Source organism: Mesoplodon densirostris, chromosome 1 (assembly GCF_025265405.1).
Source record: "Mesoplodon densirostris isolate mMesDen1 chromosome 1, mMesDen1 primary haplotype, whole genome shotgun sequence".
NCBI classification, from domain to species: Eukaryota; Metazoa; Chordata; class Mammalia; order Artiodactyla; family Ziphiidae; genus Mesoplodon; species Mesoplodon densirostris.
In genome coordinates, this window is record NC_082661.1 from 241,802,845 (window position 1) to 241,822,031 (window position 19,187).

Here is a 19,187-nt window from a genome sequence, read left to right on the forward strand (position 1 = left end):
AAGAAAAAGAAGCAGAACACTAATGTGCGTAAAATATGCCTTTTGAAATGGTCGTTTTGAAATATGGACGTCCTTTGAATTTTTTGGTCGATATGTGACCCCAGGATTTGTTTTCAGGGCAGGTGTCATTTACAGGCCTGCAATGATTTTGAATATCAACTAACCATTAGCGCTGGGATTAAAGCTGCTGTTGAGTGAAACGGCCACAAGGTGGCAGCGGTTCTCCCTTACCAAATCTGGTTACTAGAGCAACAGAGCCTCAATGGAAGTCGTGTTCTAGATTGGAATTTAGAATGGAATGTGCCAGGAGAAAGCCCCTCAAGTTTGTCTCACTACTTCTTGTTCGTGTTTTTACTTTTTTATTTTCTATTACAGCAAGTTTGATTACAATGTTTGGCTTGTTGTAGGTGTGGAAGATGTGGTTCTTTTACACATATACAGATGTCTGTTCTTCCTGGGATCCTTTTCCCATGTACGTTAGGACAGAATGTTGAGTAGTCTTCTCTTGGTATTCCGTAGGTCTTTGGTGATTATATATGTCACCTGTGTTTGATTATGTCTGTTAACCCCGATATCGTAATGAAACCAATCCTCACACCTTTCCATTGGTGAACCCTAAGTTTGTTTAATGAATCTGTGATTGCCCTTCTCTGTGGAAGTATCTGCCCTGGTATCCATTTTTAGGTAATACCTATAAGTGATATGATACGATATGTGTCTTTCACTTTCTGACTTACTCCAAGTCACGTGATTACCTCTAGACTCATCTACGGGGCTGCAAATGGCATTGTGTCCTTTTTTTCCTTGGCTTCTATTCTGCCTTAGCGAGGTCCATTTTCAACAATGTGATTCCCTGAGTGTTGTGGATTAGCTGACCTGGGCAGCCTTACCCTGCCGGCCGGCCCTCCCCAGGTGTGCCTGGTTGAGGTCAATATAAACAGCGCTCCAGGCAGCAATAGCCCCTGAAGTTGTGCCTGACTCCATATTCTCTGCCCCGTCAGCAGTCTCGGGGCTGTGCTGGTGGGAGGGAGTGAGGGGCCAAGGCTTTGTTGGTGGCCCGGTGTGAGTGGGGCTCTGCTGGCCTTTCTGCAGGAGTTGCCAGGCTGCCACCTGTAAAGAAGAGGATGTGTCACCCATACCTTCCGATGGAATTTCTCTCCGGACAGAGGTGAGGAAGGAAAAAAGCAGTGGGGGCCGGGACAGGAGGGGTATCTCAGGCAGGGCAATAGAAAGCTTCCAGAAGAGCGCCCGGGGCCAGGACCATCCTGGCTGGCCTGCAGGCACCAAGTTGGCCTGCGTGCTGTCGCTGGTGTGGCTCCACGGCCCTTCCTCTAGGCTTTCAAGCCCTTGTACATATTCAGGTGTTTTACCTGGGAAGGGTGGGAACAGTTCAGCAGCAGCTGGCCTGGGGCTCAGCTCACGTTTACTCACAGATGCCTCAGCACGGTCCACCAGCTTTGCAATAAGGATGCTCCTTGCATGGGGTGTGGGTTGCTGGCTGTATGGGATGTGATTCCCCACCTCTGACCAATTTCAGAATTGTTTACCGCTGGAGCAAGTGCCCTGATAGGGTTTCCCTCTGTATAACTGGTGGGTTCAAGTTTTCTTTTTCTTTTATGGTTCAAGTTAGATTTTATTCCTCATTTATGTATTTATAGATATAAGCATGGAAATAATTCATTCCTATAAATACATCTGTGTGAAGGGAAGAACTTTTTTCTGTTTTATTTTAAAATTTTATTTTTTAAAATTTTGAAATTTAATTTTATTTATTTTTTTATACAGCAGGTTATTATTAGTTATGTGTTTTATGCATATACATGTATACAGGTCAATCCCAATCTCCCAACTCATCCCACCACCACCACCCCAGGGCTTCCCACACTTGGTGTCCATACGTTTGTTCTCTACCGCTGTGTCTCTATTTCTTCCCTGAAAACCAGTTCATCTGTTCCATTTTTTAGGTTCCACATATATGCATTAATATACAATATTTGTTTTCCTCTTTCTGGCTTACTTCATTCTGTATGACAGTCTCTAGATCCATCGATGTCTCTACAAATGACCCAGTTTCATTCCTTTTTTTGGCTGAGTAATATTCCATTTTATATGTGAACCACATCTTTATCCATTCATCTGTCTGTGGGCATTTAGGTTGCTTGCATTACCTGGCTATTGTAAATAGTGCTGCAATGAACATTGTGGTGAATGTGCCTTTTTGATTTATGGTTTTCTCTGGGTATATGCCCAGAAGTGGGATTGCTGGATCAGATGGTAATTCTATTTCTAGTTTTTTTAAGGAAACTCCATACTGTTCTCCATAGTGACTGTATCAATTTACATCCCCACCAATAGTGGAAGAGGGCTCCTTTTGTCCACACCCTCCCCAGAATCTGTTGTTTGTAGATTTTCTGATGATGCCGATTCTAACAGGTGTGAGGTGATACCTCATTGTAGTTTTGATTTGCATTTCTCTAATAATTAGTGCTGTTGAGCAGCTTTTCATGGGCGTCTTGGCCATCTCTGTGTCTTCTTTGAAGAAACGTCTCTTTAGATCTCCTGCCCATTTTTGTATTGGGTTGTTTGTTTTTTTAATATTAAGCTGCATGAGCTGTTTATATATATATTGGAGATTAAACCTTTGTCCATTGATTCATTTGTAACAATTTTCTCCCATTCTCAGGGATGCCTTTTTCCATTCCCGTTTTTTTAACAAAAAAGGAAAGAAAGAAAAAGAAGCAGAACACTAATGTGCGTAAAATATGCCTTTTGAAATGGTCGTTTTGAAATATGGACGTCCTTTGAATTTTTTGGTCGATATGTGACCCCAGGATTTGTTTTCAGGGCAGGTGTCATTTACAGGCCTGCAATGATTTTGAATATCAACTAACCATTAGCGCTGGGATTAAAGCTGCTGTTGAGTGAAACGGCCACAAGGTGGCAGCGGTTCTCCCTTACCAAATCTGGTTACTAGAGCAACAGAGCCTCAATGGAAGTCGTGTTCTAGATTGGAATTTAGAATGGAATGTGCCAGGAGAAAGCCCCTCAAGTTTGTCTCACTACTTCTTGTTCGTGTTTTTACTTTTTTATTTTCTATTACAGCAAGTTTGATTACAATGTTTGGCTTGTTGTAGGTGTGGAAGATGTGGTTCTTTTACACATATACAGATGTCTGTTCTTCCTGGGATCCTTTTCCCATGTACGTTAGGACAGAATGTTGAGTAGTCTTCTCTTGGTATTCCGTAGGTCTTTGGTGATTATATATGTCACCTGTGTTTGATTATGTCTGTTAACCCCGATATCGTAATGAAACCAATCCTCACACCTTTCCATTGGTGAACCCTAAGTTTGTTTAATGAATCTGTGATTGCCCTTCTCTGTGGAAGTATCTGCCCTGGTATCCATTTTTAGGTAATACCTATAAGTGATATGATACGATATGTGTCTTTCACTTTCTGACTTACTCCAAGTCACGTGATTACCTCTAGACTCATCTACGGGGCTGCAAATGGCATTGTGTCCTTTTTTTCCTTGGCTTCTATTCTGCCTTAGCGAGGTCCATTTTCAACAATGTGATTCCCTGAGTGTTGTGGATTAGCTGACCTGGGCAGCCTTACCCTGCCGGCCGGCCCTCCCCAGGTGTGCCTGGTTGAGGTCAATATAAACAGCGCTCCAGGCAGCAATAGCCCCTGAAGTTGTGCCTGACTCCATATTCTCTGCCCCGTCAGCAGTCTCGGGGCTGTGCTGGTGGGAGGGAGTGAGGGGCCAAGGCTTTGTTGGTGGCCCGGTGTGAGTGGGGCTCTGCTGGCCTTTCTGCAGGAGTTGCCAGGCTGCCACCTGTAAAGAAGAGGATGTGTCACCCATACCTTCCGATGGAATTTCTCTCCGGACAGAGGTGAGGAAGGAAAAAAGCAGTGGGGGCCGGGACAGGAGGGGTATCTCAGGCAGGGCAATAGAAAGCTTCCAGAAGAGCGCCCGGGGCCAGGACCATCCTGGCTGGCCTGCAGGCACCAAGTTGGCCTGCGTGCTGTCGCTGGTGTGGCTCCACGGCCCTTCCTCTAGGCTTTCAAGCCCTTGTACATATTCAGGTGTTTTACCTGGGAAGGGTGGGAACAGTTCAGCAGCAGCTGGCCTGGGGCTCAGCTCACGTTTACTCACAGATGCCTCAGCACGGTCCCCCAGCTTTGCAATGAGGACGCTCCTTGCATGGGGGGTGGGTTGCTGGCTGTATGGGAGGTGATTCCCCACCTCTGACCAATTTCAGAATTGTTTACCGCTGGAGCAAGTGCCCTGATAGGGTTTCCCTCTGTATAACTGGTGGGTTCAGGTTTTTTTTTCTTTTATGGTTCAAGTTAGATTTGATTCCTCTTTTATGTATTTATAGATATAAGCATGGAAATAATTCATTCCTATAAATACATCTGTGTGAAGGGAAGAACTTTTTTCTGTTTTATTTTAAAATTTTATTTTTTAAAATTTTGAAATTTAATTGTATTTATTTTTTTATACAGCAGGTTATTATTAGTTATGTGTTTTATGCATATACATGTATACAGGTCAATCCCAATCTCCCAACTCATCCCACCACCACCACCCCATGGCTTCCCACACTTGGTGTCCATACGTTTGTTCTCTACCTCTGTGTCTCTATTTCTTCCCTGAAAACCAGTTCATCTGTTCCATTTTTTAGGTTCCACATATATGCATTAATATACAATATTTGTTTTCCTCTTTCTGGCTTACTTCATTCTGTATGACAGTCTCTAGATCCATCGATGTCTCTACAAATGACCCAGTTTCATTCCTTTTTTTGGCTGAGTAATATTCCATTTTATATGTGTACCACATCTTTATCCATTCATCTGTCTGTGGGCATTTAGGTTGCTTGCATTACCTGGCTATTGTAAATAGTGCTGCAATGAACATTGTGGTGAATGTGCCTTTTTGATTTATGGTTTTCTCTGGGTATATGCCCAGAAGTGGGATTGCTGGATCAGATGGTAATTCTATTTCTAGTTTTTTTAAGGAAACTCCATACTGTTCTCCATAGTGACTGTATCAATTTACATCCCCACCAATAGTGGAAGAGGGCTCCTTTTGTCCACACCCTCCCCAGAATTTGTTGTTTGTAGATTTTCTGATGATGCCGATTCTAACAGGTGTGAGGTGATACCTCATTGTAGTTTTGATTTGCATTTCTCTAATAATTAGTGCTGTTGAGCAGCTTTTCATGGGCGTCTTGGCCATCTCTGTGTCTTCTTTGAAGAAACGTCTCTTTAGATCTCCTGCCCATTTTTGTATTGGGTTGTTTGTTTTTTTAATATTAAGCTGCATGAGCTGTTTATATATATATTGGAGATTAAACCTTTGTCCATTGATTCATTTGCAACAATTTTCTCCCATTCTGAGGGATGCCTTTTTCCATTCCCGTTTTTTTAACAAAAAAGGAAAGAAAGAAAAAGAAGCAGAACACTAATGTGCGTAAAATATGCCTTTTGAAATGGTCGTTTTGAAATATGGACGTCCTTTGAATTTTTTGGTCAATATGTGACCCCAGGATTTGTTTTCAGGGCAGGTGTCATTTACAGGCCTGCAATGATTTTGAATATCAACTAACCATTAGCGCTGGGATTAAAGCTGCTGTTGCGTGAAACGGCCACAAGGTGGCAGCGGTTCTCCCTTACCAAATCTGGTTACTAGAGCAACAGAGCCTCAATGGAAGTCGTGTTCTAGATTGGAATTTAGAATGGAATGTGCCAGGAGAAAGCCCCTCAAGTTTGTCTCACTACTTCTTTTTCGTGTTTTTACTTTTTTTTTCTATTACAGCAAGTTTGATTACAATGTTTGGCTTGTTGTAGGTGTGGAAGATGTGGTTCGTTTACACATATACAGATGTCTGTTCTTCCTGGGATCCTTTTCCCATGTACGTTAGGACAGAATGTTGAGTAGTCTTCTCTTGGTATTCCGTAGGTCTTTGGTGATTATATATGTCACCTGTGTTTGATTATGTCTGTTAACCCCGATATCGTAATGAAACCAATCCTCACACCTTTCCATTGGTGAACCCTAAGTTTGTTTAATGAATCTGTGATTGCCCTTCTCCGTGGAAGTATCTGCCCTGGTATCCATTTTTAGGTAATACCTATAAGTGATATGATACGATATGTGTCTTTCACTTTCTGACTTACTCCAAGTCACGTGATTACCTCTAGACTCATCTACGGGGCTGCAAATGGCATTGTGTCCTTTTTTTCCTTGGCTTCTATTCTGCCTTAGCGAGGTCCATTTTCAACAATGTGATTCCCTGAGGGTTGTGGATTAGCTGACCTGGGCAGCCTTACCCTGCCGGCCGGCCCTCCCCAGGTGTGCCTGGTTGAGGTCAATATAAACAGCGCTCCAGGCAGCAATAGCCCCTGAAGTTGTGCCTGACTCCATATTCTCTGCCCCGTCAGCAGTCTCGGGGCTGTGCTGGTGGGAGGGAGTGAGGGGCCAAGGCTTTGTTGGTGGCCCGGTGTGAGTGGGGCTCTGCTGGCCTTTCTGCAGGAGTTGCCAGGCTGCCACCTGTAAAGAAGAGGATGTGTCACCCATACCTTCCGATGGAATTTCTCTCCGGACAGAGGTGAGGAAGGAAAAAAGCAGTGGGGGCCGGGACAGGAGGGGTATCTCAGGCAGGGCAATAGAAAGCTTCCAGAAGAGCGCCCGGGGCCAGGACCATCCTGGCTGGCCTGCAGGCACCAAGTTGGCCTGCGTGCTGTCGCTGGTGTGGCTCCACGGACCTTCCTCTAGGCTTTCAAGCCCTTGTACATATTCAGGTGTTTTACCTGGGAAGGGTGGGAACAGTTCAGCAGCAGCTGGCCTGGGGCTCAGCTCACGTTTACTCACAGATGCCTCAGCACGGTCCACCAGCTTTGCAATAAGGATGCTCCTTGCATGGGGTGTGGGTTGCTGGCTGTATGGGATGTGATTCCCCACCTCTGACCAATTTCAGAATTGTTTACCGCTGGAGCAAGTGCCCTGATAGGGTTTCCCTCTGTATAACTGGTGGGTTCAAGTTTTCTTTTTCTTTTATGGTTCAAGTTAGATTTTATTCCTCATTTATGTATTTATAGATATAAGCATGGAAATAATTCATTCCTATAAATACATCTGTGTGAAGGGAAGAACTTTTTTCTGTTTTATTTTAAAATTTTATTTTTTAAAATTTTGAAATTTAATTTTATTTATTTTTTTATACAGCAGGTTATTATTAGTTATGTGTTTTATGCATATACATGTATACAGGTCAATCCCAATCTCCCAACTCATCCCACCACCACCACCCCAGGGCTTCCCACACTTGGTGTCCATACGTTTGTTCTCAACCTCTGTGTCTCTATTTCTTCCCTGCAAACCAGTTCATCTGTACCATTTATTAGGTTCCACATATATGCATTAATATACAATACTTGTTTTCCTCTTTCTGACTTACTTCATTCTGTATGACAGTCTCTAGATCCATCGATGTCTCTACAAATGACCCAGTTTCATTCCTTTTTATGGCTGAGTAATATTCCATTTTATATATGTACCACATCTTTATCCATTCATCTGTCTGTGGGCATTTAGGTTGCTTGCATTACCTGGCTATTGTAAATAGTGCTGCAATGAACATTGTGGTGAATGTGCCTTTTTGATTTATGGTTTTCTCTGGGTATATGCCCAGAAGTGGGATTGCTGGATCAGATGGTAATTCTATTTCTAGTTTTTTTAAGGAAACTCCATACTGTTCTCCATAGTGACTGTATCAATTTACATCCCCACCAATAGTGGAAGAGGGCTCCTTTTGTCCACACCCTCCCCAGAATTTGTTGTTTGTAGATTTTCTGATGATGCCGATTCTAACAGGTGTGAGGTGATACCTCATTGTAGTTTTGATTTGCATTTCTCTAATAATTAGTGCTGTTGAGCAGCTTTTCATGGGCGTCTTGGCCATCTCTGTGTCTTCTTTGAAGAAACGACTCTTTAGATCATCTGCCCATTTTTGTATTGGGTTGTTTGTTTTTTTAATATTAAGCTGCATGAGCTATTTATATATATATTGGAGATTAAACCTTTGTCCATTGATTCATTTGCAACGATTTTCACCCATTCTGAGGGATGCCTTTTTCCATTCCCGTTTTTTTAACAAAAAAGGAAAGAAAGAAAAAGAAGCAGAACACTAATGTGCGTAAAATATGCCTTTTGAAATGGTCGTTTTGAAATATGGACGTCCTTTGAATTTTTTGGTCGATATGTGACCCCAGGATTTGTTTTCAGGGCAGGTGTCATTTACAGGCCTGCAATGATTTTGAATATCAACTGACCATTAGCGCTGGGATTAAAGCTGCTGTTACGTGAAACGGCCACGAGGTGGCAGCAGTTCTCCCTTACCAAATCTGGTTACTAGAGCAACAGAGCCTCAATGGAAGTCGTGTTCTAGATTGGAATTTAGAATGGAATGTGCCAGGAGAAAGCCCCTCAAGTTTGTCTCACTACTTCTTGTTCGTGTTTTTAATTTTTTTTAATTTTATTTTCTATTACAGCAAGTTTGATTACAATGTTTGGCTTGTTGTAGGTGTGGAAGATGTGGTTCTTTTACACATATACAGATGTCTGTTCTTCCTGGGATCCTTTTCCCATGTACGTTAGGACAGAATGTTGAGTAGTCTTCTCTTGGTATTCCGTAGGTCTTTGGTGATTATATATGTCACCTGTGTTTGATTATGTCTGTTAACCCCGATATCGTAATGAAACCAATCCTCACACCTTTCCATTGGTGAACCATAAGTTTGTTTAATGAATCTGTGATTGCCCTTCTCCGTGGAAGTATCTGCCCTGGTATCCATTTTTAGGTAACACCTATAAGTGATATGATACGATATGTGTCTTTCACTTTCTGACTTACTCCAAGTCACGTGATTACCTCTAGACTCATCTACGGGGCTGCAAATGGCATTGTGTCCTTTTTTTCCTTGGCTTCTATTCTGCCTTAGCGAGGTCCATTTTCAACAATGTGATTCCCTGAGTGTTGTGGATTAGCTGACCTGGGCAGCCTTACCCTGCCGGCCGGCCCTCCCCAGGTGTGCCTGGTTGAGGTCAATATAAACAGCGCTCCAGGCAGCAATAGCCCCTGAAGTTGTGCCTGACTCCATATTCTCTGCCCCGTCAGCAGTCTCGGGGCTGTGCTGGTGGGAGGGAGTGAGGGGCCAAGGCTTTGTTGGTGGCCCGGTGTGAGTGGGGCTCTGCTGGCCTTTCTGCAGGAGTTGCCAGGCTGCCACCTGTAAAGAAGAGGATGTGTCACCCATACCATCCGATGGAATTTCTCTCCGGACAGAGGTGAGGAAGGAAAAAAGCAGTGGGGGCCGGGACAGGAGGGGTATCTCAGGCAGGGCAATAGAAAGCTTCCAGAAGAGCGCCCAGGGCCAGGACCATCCTGGCTGGTCTGCAGGCACCAAGTTGGCCTGCGTGCTGTCGCTGGTGTGGCTCCACGTCCCTTCTTCCAGGCTTTCAAGCCCTTGTACATATTCAGGTGTTTTACCTGGGAAGGGTGGGAACAGTTCAGCAGCAGCTGGCCTGGGGCTCAGCTCACGTTTACTCACAGATGCCTCAGCACGGTCCCCCAGCTTTGCAATGAGGACGCTCCTTGCATGGGGGGTGGGTTGCTGGCTGTATGGGAGGTGATTCCCCACCTCTGACCAATTTCAGAATTGTTTACCGCTGGAGCAAGTGCCCTGATAGGGTTTCCCTCTGTATAACTGGTGGGTTCAGGTTTTTTTTTCTTTTATGGTTCAAGTTAGATTTGATTCCTCATTTATGTATTTATAGATATAAGCATGGAAATAATTCATTCCTATAAATACATTTGTGTGAAGGGAAGAACTTTTCTCTGTTTATTTTAAAATTTTATTTTTTAAAAGTTTGAAATTTAATATTATTTATTTATTTATACAGCAGGTTATTATTAGTTATGTGTTTTATGCATATACATGTATACAGGTCAATCCCAATCTTCCAACTCATCCCACCACCAACACCCCATGGCTTCCCACACTTGGTGTCCATACGTTTGTTCTCTACCTCTGTGTCTCTATTTCTTCCCTGAAAACCAGTTCATCTGTACCAGTTTTTAGGTTCCACATATATGCATTAATATACAATATTTGTTTTCCTCTTTCTGGCTTACTTCATTCTGTATGACAGTCTCTAGATCCATCGATGTCTCTACAAATGACCCAGTTTCATTCCTTTTTTTGGCTGAGTAATATTCCATTTTATATGTGTACCACATCTTTATCCATTCATCTGTCTGTGGGCATTTAGGTTGCTTGCATTACCTGGCTATTGTAAATAGTGCTGCAATGAACATTGTGGTGAATGTGCCTTTTTGATTTATGGTTTTCTCTGGGTATATGCCCAGAAGTGGGATTGCTGGATCAGATGGTAATTCTATTTCTAGTTTTTTTAAGGAAACTCCATACTGATCTCCATAGTGACTGTATCAATTTACATCCCCACCAATAGTGGAAGAGGGCTCCTTTTGTCCACACCCTCCCCAGAATTTGTTGTTTGTAGATTTTCTGATGATGCCGATTCTAACAGGTGTGAGGTGATACCTCATTGTAGTTTTGATTTGCATTTCTCTAATAATTAGTGCTGTTGAGCAGCTTTTCATGTGCGTCTTGGCCATCTCTGTGTCTTCTTTGAAGAAACGTCTCTTTAGATCTTCTGCCCATTTTTGTATTGGGTTGTTTGTTTTTTTAATCGTAAGCTGCATGAGCTGTTTATATATATATTGGAGATTAAACCTTTGTCCATTGATTCATTTGCAACGATTTTCGCCCATTCTGAGGGATGCCTTTTTCCATTCCCATTTTTTTAAAAAAAAGGAAAGAAAGAAAAAGAAGCAGAACACTAATGTGCGTAAAATATGCCTTTTGAAATGGTCGTTTTGAAATATGGACGTCCTTTGAATTTTTTGGTCGATATGTGACCCCAGGATTTGTTTTCAGGGCAGGTGTCATTTACAGGCCTGCAGTGATTTTGAATATCAACTGACCATTAGCACTGGGATTAAAGCTGCTGTTGCGCGAAACGGCCACAAGGTGGCAGAAGTTCTCCCTTACCAAATCTGGTTACTAGAGCAACAGAGCCTCAATGGAAGTCATGTTCTAGATTGGAATTTAGAATGGAATGTGCCAGGAGAAAGCCCCTCATGTTTGTCTCACTACTTCTTGTTCGTGTTTTTACTTTTTTTTTCTATTACAGCAAGTTTGATTACAATGTTTGGCTTGTTGTAGGTGTGGAAGATGTGGTTCTTTTACACATATACAGATGTCTGTTCTTCCTGGGATCCTTTTCCCATGTACGTTAGGACAGAATGTTGAGTAGTCTTCTCTTGGTATTCCGTAGGTCTTTGGTGATTATATATGTCACCTGTGTTTGATTATGTCTGTTAACCCCGATATCGTAATGAAACAAATCCTCACACCTTTCCATTGGTGAACCATAAGTTTGTTTAATGAATCTGTGATTGCCCTTCTCCGTGGAAGTATCTGCCCTGGTATCCATTTTTAGGTAACACCTATAAGTGATATGATACGATATGTGTCTTTCACTTTCTGACTTACTCCAAGTCACGTGATTACCTCTAGACTCATCTACGGGGCTGCGAATGGCATTGTGTCCTTTTTTTCCTTGGCTTCTATTCTGCCTTAGCGAGGTCCATTTTCAACAATGTGATTCCCTGAGGGTTGTGGATTAGCTGACCTGGGCAGCCTTACCCTGCCGGCCGGCCCTCCCCAGGTGTGCCTGGTTGAGGTCAATATAAACAGCGCTCCAGGCAGCAATAGCCCCTGAAGTTGTGCCTGACTCCATATTCTCTGCCCCGTCAGCAGTCTCGGGGCTGTGCTGGTGGGAGGGAGTGAGGGGCCAAGGCTTTGTTGGTGGCCCTGTGTGAGTGGGGATCTGCTGGCCTTTCTGCAGGAGTTGCCAGGCTGCCACCTGTAAAGAAGAGGATGTGTCACCCATACCATCCGATGGAATTTCTCTCCGGACAGAGGTGAGGAAGGAAAAAAGCAGTGGGGGCCGGGACAGCAGGGATATCTCAGGCAGGGCAATAGAAAGCTTCCAGAAGAGCGCCCGGGGCCAGGACCATCCTGGCTGGCATGCAGGCACCAAGTTGGCCTGCGTGCTGTCGCTGGTGTGGCTCCACGTCCCTTCTTCTAGGCTTTCAAGCCCTTGTACATATTCAGGTGTTTTACCTGGGAAGGGTGGGAACAGTTCAGCAGCAGCTGGCCTGGGGCTCAGCTCACGTTTACTCACAGATGCCTCAGCACGGTCCCCCAGCTTTGCAATGAGGACGCTCCTTGCATGGGGGGTGGGTTGCTGGCTGTATGGGAGGTGATTCCCCACCTCTGACCAATTTCAGAATTGTTTACCGCTGGAGCAAGTGCCCTGATAGGGTTTCCCTCTGTATAACTGGTGGGTTCAGGTTTTTTTTTTCTTTTATGGTTCAAGTTAGATTTGATTCCTCATTTATGTATTTATACATATAAGCATGGAAATAATTCATTCCTATAAATACATCTGTGTGAAGGGAAGAACTTTTTTCTGTTTTATTTTAAAATTTTATTTTTTAAAAGTTTGAAATTTAATATTATTTATTTTTTTATACAGCAGGTTATTATTAGTTATGTATTTTATGCATATACATGTATAGAGGTCAATCCCAATCTCCCAACTCATCCCACCACCACCACCCCATGGCTTCCCACACTTGGTGTCCATACGTTTGTTCTCTACCTCTGTGTCTCCATTTCTTCCCTGAAAACCAGTTCATCTGTACCATTTTTTAGGTTCCACATATATGCATTAATATACAATATTTGTTTTCCTCTTTCTGGCTTACTTCATTCTGTATGAGAGTCTCTAGATCTATCGATGTCTCTATAATTGACCCAGTTTCATTCCTTTTTATGGCTGAGTAATATTCCATTTTATATATGTACCACATCTTTATCCATTCATCTGTCTGTGGGCATTTAGGTTGCTTGCATTACCTGGCTATTGTAAATAGTGCTTCAATGAACATTGTGGTGAATGTGCCTTTTTGATTTATGGTTTTCTGTGGGTATGTGCCCAGAAGTGGGATTGCTGGATCAGATGGTAATTCTATTTCTAGTTTTTTTAAGGAAACTCCATACTGTTCTCCATAGTGACTGTATCAATTTACATCCCCACCAATAGTGGAAGAGGGCTCCTTTTGTCCACACCCTCCCCAGAATTTGTTGTTTGTAGATTTTCTGATGATGCCGATTCTAACAGGTGTGAGGTGATACCTCATTGTAGTTTTGATTTGCATTTCTCTAATAATTAGTGCTGTTGAGCAGCTTTTCATGGGCGTCTTGGCCATCTCTGTGTCTTCTTTGAAGAAACGTCTCTTTAGATCTTCTGCCCATTTTTGTATTGGGTTCTTTGTTTTTTTAATATTAAGCTGCATGAGCTGTTTATATATATATTGGAGATTAAACCTTTGTCCATTGATTCATTTGCAACAATTTTCTCCCATTCTGAGGGATGCCTTTTTCCATTCCCGTTTTTTTAACAAAAAAGGAAAGAAAGAAAAAGAAGCAGAACACTAATGTGCGTAAAATATGCCTTTTGAAATGGTCGTTTTGAAATATGGACGTCCTTTGAATTTTTTGGTCGATATGTGACCCCAGGATTTGTTTTCAGGGCAGGTGTCATTTACAGGCCTGCAATGATTTTGAATATCAACTAACCATTAGCGCTGGGATTAAAGCTGCTGTTGCGTGAAATGGCCACAAGGTGGCAGCAGTTCTCCCTTACCAAATCTGGTTACTAGAGCAACAGAGCCTCAATGGAAGTCGTGTTCTAGATTGGAATTTAGAATGGAATGTGCCAGGAGAAAGCCCCTCAAGTTTGTCTCACTACTTCTTGTTCGTGTTTTTAATTTTTTTTTCTATTACAGCAAGTTTGATTACAATGTTTGACTGGTTGTAGGTGTGGAAGATGTGGTTCTTTTACACATATACAGATGTCTGTTCTTCCTGGGATCCTTTCCCCATGTACGTTAGGACAGAATGTTGAGTAGTCTTCTCTTGGTATTCCGTAGGTCTTTGGTGATTATATATGTCACCTGTGTTTGATTATGTCTGTTAACCCCGATATCGTAATGAAACCAATCCTCACACCTTTCCATTGGTGAACCCTAAGTTTGTTTAATGAATCTGTGATTGCCCTTCTCCGTGGAAATATCTGCCCTGGTATCCATTTTTAGGTAATACCTATAAGTGATATGATACGATATGTGTCTTTCACTTTCTGACTTACTCCAAGTCACGTGATTACCTCTAGACTCATCTACGGGGCTGCAAATGGCATTGTGTCCTTTTTTTCCTTGGCTTCTATTCTGCCTTAGCGAGGTCCATTTTCAACAATGTGATTCCCTGAGGGTTGTGGATTAGCTGACCTGGGCAGCCTTACCCTGCCGGCCGGCCCTCCCCAGGTGTGCCTGGTTGAGGTCAATATAAACAGCGCTCCAGGCAGCAATAGCCCCTGAAGTTGTGCCTGACTCCATATTCTCTTCCCCGTCAGCAGTCTCGGGGCTGTGCTGGTGGGAGGGAGTGAGGGGCCAAGGCTTTGTTGGTGGCCCGGTGTGAGTGGGGCTCTGCTGGCCTTTCTGCAGGAGTTGCCAGGCTGCCACCTGTAAAGAAGAGGATGTGTCACCCATACCTTCCGATGGAATTTCTCTCCGGACAGAGGTGAGGATGGAAAAAAGCAGTGGGGGCCGGGACAGGAGGGGTATCTCAGGCAGGGCAATAGAAAGCTTCCAGAAGAGCGCCCGGGGCCAGGACCATCCTGGCTGGCATGCAGGCACCAAGTTGGCCTGCGTGCTGTCGCTGGTGTGGCTCCACGGCCCTTCTTCTAGGCTTTCAAGCCCTTGTACATATTCAGGTGTTTTACCTGGGAAGGGTGGGAACAGTTCAGCAGCAGCTGGCCTGGGGCTCAGCTGACGTTTACTCACAGATGTCTCAGCACGGTCCCCCAGCTTTGCAATGAGGACGCTCCTTGCATGGGGGGTGGGTTGCTGGCTGTATGGGATGTGATTCCCCACCTCTGACCAATTTCAGAATTGTTTACCGCTGGAGCAAGTGCCCTGATAGGGTTTCCCTCTGTATAACTGGTGGGTTCAAGTTTTCTTTTTCTTTTATGGTTCAAGTTAGATTTTATTCCTCATTTATGTATTTATAAATATAAGCATGGAAATAATTCATTCCTATAAATACATCTGTGTGAAGGGAAGAACTTTTTTTGTTTTATTTTAAAATTTTATTTTTTAAATTTTGAAATTTAATTTTATTTATTTTTTTATACAGCAAGTTATTATTAGTTATGTGTTTTATGCATATACATGTATACAGGTCAATCCCAATCTCCCAACTCATCCCACCACCACCACCCCATGGCTTCCCACACTTGGTGTCCATACGTTTGTTCTCTACCTCTGTGTCTCTATTTCTTCCCTGAAAACCAGTTCATCTGTACAATTTTTTAGGTTCCACATATATGCATTAATATACAATATTTGTTTTCCTCTTTCTGGCTTACTTCATTCTGTATGACAGTCTCTAGATCCATCGATGTCTCTACAAATGACCCAGTTTCATTCCTTTTTTTGGCTGAGTAATATTCCATTTTATATGTGTACCACATCTTTATCCATTCATCTGTCTGTGGGCATTTAGGTTGCTTGCATTACCTGGCTATTGTAAATAGTGCTGCAATGAACATTGTGGTGAATGTGCCTTTTTGATTTATGGTTTTCTCTGGGTATATGCCCAGAAGTGGGATTGCTGGATCAGATGGTAATTCTATTTCTAGTTTTTTTAAGGAAACTCCATACTGTTCTCCATAGTGACTGTATCAATTTACATCCCCACCAATAGTGGAAGAGGGCTCCTTTTGTCCACACCCTCCCCAGAATTTGTTGTTTGTAGATTTTCTGATGATGCCGATTCTAACAGGTGTGAGGTGATACCTCATTGTAGTTTTGATTTCCATTTCTCTAATAATTAGTGCTGTTGAGCAGCTTTTCATGGGCGTCTTGGCCATCTCTGTGTCTTCTTTGAAGAAACGTCTCTTTAGATCTTCTGCCCATTTTTGTATTGGGTTGTTTGTTTTTTTAATATTAAGCTGCATGAGCTGTTTATATATATATTGGAGATTAAACCTTTGTCCATTGATTCATTTGCAACAATTTTCTCCCATTCTGAGGGATGCCTTTTTCCATTCCCATTTTTTTAACCAAAAAGGAAAGAAAGAAAAAGAAGCAGAACACTAATGTGCGTAAAATATGCCTTTTGAAATGGTCGTTTTGAAATATGGACGTCCTTTGAATTTTTTGGTCGATATGTGACCCCAGGATTTGTTTTCAGGGCAGGTGTCATTTACAGGCCTGCAATGATTTTGAATATCAACTAACCATTAGCGCTGGGATTAAAGCTGCTGATGCGTGAAACGGCCACAAGGTGGCAGCAGTTCTCCCTTACCAAATCTGGTTACTAGAGCAACAGAGCCTCAATGGAAGTCGTGTTCTAGATTGGAATTTAGAATGGAATGTGCCAGGAGAAAGCCCCTCAAGTTTGTCTCACTACTTCTTGTTCGTGTTTTTATTTTTTTATTTTCTATTACAGCAAGTTTGATTACAATGTTTGGCTTGTTGTAGGTGTGGAAGACGTGGTTCTTTTACACATATACAGATGTCTGTTCTTCCTGGGATCCTTTTCCCATGTACGTTAGGATAGAATGTTGAGTAGTCTTCTCTTGGTATTCCGTAGGTCTTTGGTGATTATATATGTCACCTGTGTTTGATTATGTCTGTTAACCCCGATATCGTAATGAAACCAATCCTCACAACTTTCCATTGGTGAACCCTAAGTTTGTTTAATGAATCTGTGATTGCCCTTCTCCGTGGAAATATCTGCCCTGGTATCCATTTTTAGGTAATACCTATAAGTGATATGATACGATATCTGACTTTCACTTTCTGACTTACTCCAAGTCACGTGATTACCTCTAGACTCATCTACGGGGCTGCAAATGGCATTGTGTCCTTTTTTTCCTTGGCTTCTATTCTGCCTTAGCGAGGTCCATTTTCAACAATGTGATTCCCTGAGGGTTGTGGATTAGCTGACCTGGGCAGCCTTACCCTGCCGGCCGGCCCTCCCCAGGTGTGCCTGGTTGAGGTCAATATAAACAGCGCTCCAGGCAGCAATAGCCCCTGAAGTTGTGCCTGACTCCATATTCTCTTCCCCGTCAGCAGTCTCGGGGCTGTGCTGGTGGGAGGGAGTGAGGGGCCAAGGCTTTGTTGGTGGCCCGGTGTGAGTGGGGCTCTGCTGGCCTTTCTGCAGGAGTTGCCAGGCTGCCACCTGTAAAGAAGAGGATGTGTCACCCATACCTTCCGATGGAATTTCTCTCCGGACAGAGGTGAGGAAGGAAAAAAGCAGTGGGGGCCGGGACAGGAGGGGTATCTCAGGCAGGGCAATAGAAAGCTTCCAGAAGAGCGCCCGGGGCCAGGACCATCCTGGCTGGCCTGCAGGCACCAAGTTGGCCTGCGTGCTGTCGCTGGTGTGGCTCCACGGCCCTTCCTCTAGGCTTTCAAGCCCTTGTACATATTCAGGTGTTTTACCTGGGAAGGGTGGGAACAGTTCAGCAGCAGCTGGCCTGGGGCTCAGCTCACGTTTACTCACAGATGCCCCAGCACGGTCCCCCAGCTTTGCAATGAGGACGCTCCTTGCATGGGAGGTGGGTTGCTGGCTGTATGGGAGGTGATTCCCCACCTCTGACCAATTTCAGAATTGTTTACCGCTGGAGCAAGTGCCCTGATAGGGTTTCCCTCTGTATAACTGGTGGGTTCAGGTTTTTTTTTCTTTTATGGTTCAAGTTAGATTTGATTCCTCTTTTATGTATTTATAGATATAAGCATGGAAATAATTCATTCCTATAAATACATCTGTGTGAACGGAAGAACTTTTTTCTGTTTTATTTTAAAATTTTATTTTTTAACATTTTGAAATTTAATTGTATTTATTTTTTTATACAGCAGGTTATTATTAGTTATGTGTTTTATGCATATACATGTATACAGGTCAATCCCAATCTCCCAACTCATCCCACCACCACCACCCCATGGCTTCCCACACTTGGTGTCCATACGTTTGTTCTCTACCTCTGTGTCTCTATTTCTTCCCTGAAAACCAGTTCATCTGTACCATTTTTTAGGTTCCACATATATGCATTAATATACAATATTTGTTTTCCTCTTTCTGGCTTACTTCATTCTGTATGACAGTCTCTAGATCCATCGATGTCTCTACAATGACCCAGTTTCATTCCTTTTTATGGCTGAGTAATATTCCATTTTATATATATACCACATCTTTATCCATTCATCTGTCTGTGGGCATTTAGGTTGCTTGCATTACCTGGCTATTGTAAATAGTGCTGCAATGAACATTGTGGTGAATGTGCCTTTTTGATTTATGGTTTTCTCTGGGTATATGCCCAGAAGTGAGATTGCTGGATCAGATGGTAATTCTATTTCTAGTTTTTTTAAGGAAACTCCATACTGTTCTCCATAGTGACTGTATCAATTTACATCCCCACCAATAGTGGAAGAGGGCTCCTTTTGTCCACACCCTCCCCAGAATTTGTTGTTTGTAGATTTTCTGATGATGCCGATTCTAACAGGTGTGAGGTGATACCTCATTGTAGTTTTGATTTCCATTTCTCTAATAATTAGTGCTGTTGAGCAGCTTTTCATGGGCGTCTTGGCCATCTCTGTGTGTTCTTTGAAGAAACGTCTCTTTAGATCTTCTGCCCATTTTTGTATTGGGTTGTTTGTTTTTTTAATATTAAGCTGCATGAGCTGTTTATATATATATTGCAAATTAAACCTTTGTCCATTGATTCATTTGCAACGATTTTCGCCCGTTCTGAGGGATGCCTTATTCCATTCCCGTTTTTTTAACAAAAAAGGAAAGAAAGAAAAAGAAGCAGAACACTAATGTGCGTAAAATATGCCTTTTGAAATGGTCGTTTTGAAATATGGACGTCCTTTGAATTTTTTGGTCGATATGTGACCCCAG